This window comes from Diplotaxodon limnothrissa, linkage group LG14, assembly GCF_057381915.1.
Source record: "Diplotaxodon limnothrissa isolate DT_005_m linkage group LG14, D_limnothrissa_male_GT1.1, whole genome shotgun sequence".
Lineage (NCBI taxonomy): Eukaryota > Metazoa > Chordata > Actinopteri > Cichliformes > Cichlidae > Diplotaxodon > Diplotaxodon limnothrissa.
In genome coordinates, this window is record NC_140609.1 from 32,587,431 (window position 1) to 32,593,875 (window position 6,445).

A 6,445-nucleotide genomic window follows, 5' to 3' on the forward strand; every position below is an offset into this window, starting at 1 on the left:
GAAAAACGTTTGCTTTAACGGAAATAACAAGAAAAAAGGAAAATTAACTAAAACTGTAATGAATGTTCACAAAATTAGCCAAAGTCAATTGGATTTATTGTCAAATGTGTTTAGTTTCATTGATGTGTGCGCGCCCTACAATAGCTAAGTTAGGCGCTACGGTAGTCGAGTCGTCTGTGCGGCTGCTCCGTCCACGCGCAGAAGCATGTCAGGAAAGTCGGGAGAAAGCGCCAGAGTCCAATTGAGGATCATTTTAATATGACTGTTTTTTAGACATAACAAGAGTCTTGTAGTCGAGAGGGACATAATGTCCTCCTGAGACCCAGAGAATAAGAAAAAAAACAGGGAGAAAATATTTTCGTTTTTTCTTTTTCTTTTTTCTTTTAAATAAATCAAGTGTTATTAAAATAACAATCTCATAAGATGAAGATCAGGGACCAACCCAGAAGTCACTGACACTTCACTAGCTGTAAACTATTGGTTCAGGAATAAGTGATGGCACTGAACTTTCTATTTCACAAAAGTCAATTTATTTAGGATATCTGAGGAAGTACAGATTTTTATTTGGAGACACAAAGGAACATTTGGCACTTCCCTCATCTCAGATCTGTTTCATTGTTACACCCAACCACTACAAAATCTACCATTACTGTGCGCTGCATTTAAGTGACTACGATGAGCGAGACAGAGTCTGGCTGGCTCAGATGCTGGCAGTTCTCGCTGCAGTCTACCGGTAGCGTCTCCTTTCAGGCCAGGATAGACGAGTGTCACTGAGCAGTGACTAAGTTTGTGGTAAAAGGCTTGCACCCATTTGCCACAGCAGATGCCCCCGATTTTCGGTAAGTGAATGTGTTTAATTGTAGGCAGGGACATTACTGGATATTCTTGTGTAATTGCTACAGAATAATTTATGTTATACTTTGTTATTGCTACAGATGAATATTTATTTTTATTATTTTACATTTACAATTTTTTTCCCGGGGGCCCTGTGACCCATTGAAGAGCTGTAGGCTGGATCTCTTAAGATCTCACTGTTGGGTTTGTAAGGCCATGTTACTCCTAAATTTCTATCTTGTTCAAAGAAAAGATATACACAAAGTTCTAAGCTAATCGACCTTAGTGTTCTCCTTTTTTAAAAAGAATCGATAAGAGAATCGATAAAGAATTGAATCGTTTAACAGAATCGAAAATGGAATCGGAATCGTGAAAATCTTATCAATACCCATCCCTATTCATAGAGATATGAGGAGAACCGCTCTAAGGCAGACCCAGATACTCCAACCCAGTACTTTTGTCTTTCAAGCAAAATGTAATGGTCAACGGTGTCAAAGGCTGACGTGAGGTCCAACATTAGGAGTACAGAACATTTTCCTGCATCATTTTGCATCAGAATGTCACTGGAAACTCTAAGAAGGGATGTCTCAGTAGAATGAGCTCTATGAAAGCCAGACTGAAATTTGTCAAATATATTATGTTTGTCTAAAACTGCTGTAAGCTGCTTAGCCACAACCGTCTCTAATATCTTAGCAATTAACTGTATTTTTGAGATTGGTCTATAATTGCTAGTGAGAAATGGGTCCTGCGTGGGGTTTTTTTTAACAGGGGGTGTATAGCAGCAGTTTTAAAATAAGCAGGGACTTCACCAGACCCCAGTGAGATGATAACTATGGTGTGCACACAGGGACCAATAGAGTGGAAGACATTTTTGAATAACGTTACAGGTAAAATTTAGAGTGAACAGGAGGATGCTTTCGTTGCATTAACTATTTTTACCAGCTCTGATAGTGAGGGGGATAAAAAGCTTTCTAAAATGACAGGCCGAGCTGGCGTAGGAATTGACAATGCAGATGCTGATGGGGACATTTTTTTCCTTACATTACTAATTTTTTCTAGAAAGAAAGAAAGAAATGTTTGTTTTTTTTTGATTGATTGATTGGTAATTTATTTCAACATGTGAACAATATACAAGCACATTTAGAAAAGAAATGAGAGAAAAAAAATATACTATACAAATTACATACAAAAAAACATTCTGATTAATTTACATGTTGAAAGGGAGTGGGAAGAAGTATACACTTATTTAATCCCACCCCTGTCCCATAAATTATCAGTGAATATTTAGTCAGCTTCCTTACTGATATAATTTGTAATAAAAATAGTGAACAGATTTCTGATATACTATATACTATAATATCACATCATGAATTTTTTGTTTGTTTGTTTTTAAATAGAGACATTCACTTAATTTAAATATTTTCCTTTTCTTTATAGATCGAGAAGATCATATTTTTATAACTCTTTTTGAACAGTTTTATGTTTGGACATTGCTTTAATTCCATATTCAGTTTGTTCCATAGTTTCACTCCTTGAACAGAAACACAAAAGCCTTTTCTTGTAGTACGTACCTTCATTGTTTTGAAGTTACAAAAACCCCTTAAATTATAACTTCCTTCTTTCAAAAAAAACATACTCTGAATATTACCTGGCAGTTCTTTATTTTTTGCTTTGAATAGAATTTGTGCTGTTTGGAATTTCACTATATCGTCAATTTTCAATATTTCAGACTGCAAAAATAGTGAGTTTGTATGTTCCCTATAACCTGCATTGTGGATGATTCGAATTGCTTTCTTTTGAAGAGTAAAAAGTGAATGTAATGTGGTTTTATAGTTATTGCCCCAGACCTCTGCACAATAGCTTAAGTATGGTGAAACCAGTGAACAGTAGAGAATATGAAGTGATGTTCTGTCGAATACCTGTTTTGCCTTGTTTAGTACTGCAATGCTTCGTGATACTTTGGAATGAATATATCTTACATGAGCTCTCCAGTTAAGTTTTTCATCTATTATTACCCCCAGAAATTTATTTTCACTGACTCTTTCAATATCAACACCATTTATTTGAATCTTTGCATTTGTATTTAAACTACTATTTCCAAATAACATAAGTTTAGATTTATTCAAATTTAATGATAATTTGTTTTTATCAAGCCAGAACTTCACTTTACTTATTTCATTAGTCATATCCTCCAATAAATTCTGCAGATCATCACCAGAGCAAAAAATGTTTGTATCGTCAGCAAAGAGAACCATTTTTAATACTCTGGACACTTTACAGATGTCGTTAATGTACAAGTTGAAGAATTTTGGACCCAAAACTGACCCTTGGGGTACACCACAAGCAATGTCCATACATAAGGAGCAACCACCATTTATTTTCACAAACTGCTTTCTGTCACTTAAATAACTCCGGACCCAATCTAAAACTACCCCTCTGACACCATAACGTTCCAGTTTTCTTATTAATATATCATGATCTATAGTGTCAAATGCCTTTGTCAAGTCTATGAATAACCCAGCCACATATTGCTTTTTGTCTATGGAATTTGTGATGTATTCTATTGAATCTAATAGTGCCGATGATGTTGATCTGCTTGATCTGAATCCGTACTGACTCTCAGTGAGTAGTTTATGTTTATCTATAAATTTTTCCAGTCTGTTTTTAAACAGTTTTTCAAGAACTTTTGAGAATTGAGGTAGTAATTGGACAGTTGGTATTGTACAGTAATGTAAATATTCTAAGGAATTTATTATAAGCACTATTAACGTCCTGTTCCTGATATACTTCACCCCAGTTTTCCTTCAATAAATCTTTTTTAAATGCATTCATTCTTTCTTCTGTTCTTACTCGTCTGTACTCTTTTTTACTGTCCATTTTATTGATCTTGTAATTCCTATCATAGATTGTAAAAATTGGAAGATGGTCACTTATGTCGTTAATCAGGAGTCCACTTACAGTCTTATTTTCAATGTCATTTGCAAAAATGTTGTCTATGAGAGTTGCACAATGTGATGTAATCCTGGTAGGTCTAGTAATTTTAGGGAATAGATTCATACAGTGCATTGTGTTTATAAATTCCTCAGTGGTTTTATGTTTATTTGGGTTTAGCAAATCAATATTGAAGTCTCCACAAATGAAAACTTTTTTGCGAGCTATTTCAATAAATGTTTCTTCTATCCAGTCTTTAAATGTCTCAATACTACTACCTGGAGCTCTGTATATACAGCTAATGATTACATTTTTACTTTTTTCTTTACAAATTTCAACTGTAATACATTCTAGTACATTATCAATCACCATCGTCATCTTTTCCACCACATTAAATTTCAAGGATTTGTCCACATACAAGGCCACTCCTCCTCCTCCTTTGTTTCGCCTAGTTATAAATGTGAATTCATAACCCTCCAGTTCAAAGTCTGTTCCTTTTTCCATATTGATCCAAGTTTCTGATAAGGCAATGACACTAAATGGATGTGAAAACTGGTTAAGATATTCTTTGATATGACTAAAATTAGCATAGAGACTTCTACAGTTAAAGTGGATAATTGATAATTTATTCTCAGTTTTAATCCTCTGATTGTAGTCTTTATTTGTATAGTAGCAGCAATTGTTATTGTTAGATGAGAAAAAGTTGTTGTCTGGATCTATTTCATATTCCAAGTCGTGTGTATTGTGATCCATATAGTTAAATGTTTTCAGTTCCAATTGATCATATTCTGCAACTGTCTGACTGATGCAGCTGATTCTTCCAGATGTATCTGAGTTCTTCCTTCCAGTGTGTGTCATAAGTGAGTGTGTGGTTGTCTGTTACCTTGTTTGCCGTCCAGATCGTGTTGCTCACTGATATTTTTCGAGATCCGCCATATTTTTAATGGTCAGAACTTTGGCTTCCTCTGGTGATCCGTTTAGTTTAATGAATATTTTGCAGTTCGTCGTCCAAGTGCCTTGGATTTTTCCCAGCTTCTTAAGGTGTCGCGCTTTTTTGGCTATTTCAGCGTTGTGTTTGGTTAGATGTTCATTGATAAAGACATTAGATCCTTTTAATTTTCTTCCTTGTTTCAGCAGCGTAATCTTGTGCTTTCGATTTACAAACCTTAATATAATAGCCGGTATGTTGCCGTTCCTCCTGGGAAGAGGGTGGCATGCTTCGACAGAGTTACAGTCCAGGGCAATCCCTTTGGACCGCAGGAAAGCAGCCACCTGTTGTTCCGTGGAGCTAATGTCAAGCTCTCCAGGTTCCTCGTTGCTGTCAGCGGTCACCGCCTGAGCGTATGACCGGGGTTTAATATGGAGCCCAGTGATGATGACGTCGTTTATCCTGGAGTATTGTTCCAGGTCAGCGACCTTACTTTCCAGGTATGCAATCTTTTTATCTTTTTCGGCATTTTGGATGCGGAGGAGCTTTACCTCCTCCACAATTTCAATGATATTTTTCTGCTGCAACCTGATAGTAGAAATTTCCTCCATTATGAAGTCAAGGGACTTTTTAATGTCCTCGACTTCCTCAGCTGTCGGTGTCCTCTTCGGCCCCATTTTATCTGGTTACCCTGGTAGCAGGTTCAGTCAGCTGATTCCTCAGTCAGCTGTTAGCCTGGTAACGCGTTGGCTAGCCTGCAATTACCTCGTTAACTCCGTTAGTCCAGTCCAATATCCTGTATCAAAGTCGTAATCCAGACAGGGTTGTACCAAAAGTTCCAACAATGTGAGTAGTCTTTGCTCCAGAAATTGATGGCCAAATTTCAAAAATCCACAGGACACGATCAAAACACAACTTCCAAACAAATGGCAAACAGGAAGTGACAAATGGCAAACAGGAAGTGTATACTTCTTCCCACTCCCTTTCAACATGTAAATTAATCAGAATGTTTTTTTGTATGTAATTTGTATAGTATATTTTTTTTCTCTCATTTCTTTTCTAAATGTGCTTGTATATTGTTCACATGTTGAAATAAATTACCAATCAATCAATCAATCAATCAATGTTTCACAGTCTTCATTAGAAGTAATAATGGCAGCAGGTGGAGCAGGAGTAATAATATCAGAAATAGTGTGAAATAACACCTTAGGATTACCTCTACTCTTTGCGACAAGATGAGAAAAATAAGCAGCCCTCGCATCTCTAATTGCACTGTTAAAAGAGGCTAAAAGATCCTTTAAGTACAGGAGATGAACATTTAAATGAATTTTCTTCCACAAGCGCTCAGCTTTATGACAATCACGTTTTATGGAGCGGATATTGTGTCACAGTCTGGCGAGGGCAGACTGTATGAATTGAAAAAAGGACCCAAAATGCAGACTACAAGGAACAGGGAACAAAACTTGAATATTAACAAAAGGTGAGCCGTTTAATATGGCTGGTAGAAAAGGTACAAACAAAAGGGCAAGGCAAACTGAAGCAAAATTAACACAAACCTAAACTGGGGAATCTAAACAAACAATAAGAAAAACCTAGACAAGAAACTTGGAAGCATGGCATGGACAACAGATGACCTGACAATCACACACTGAAAACAGAGGACTTAAATACACAGGAGGTGATTAGGGGAAGTGGCAACACCTGGGGAAACAGCTGGCACACATGAACATAATGACGTCACAGTGGGAGAGT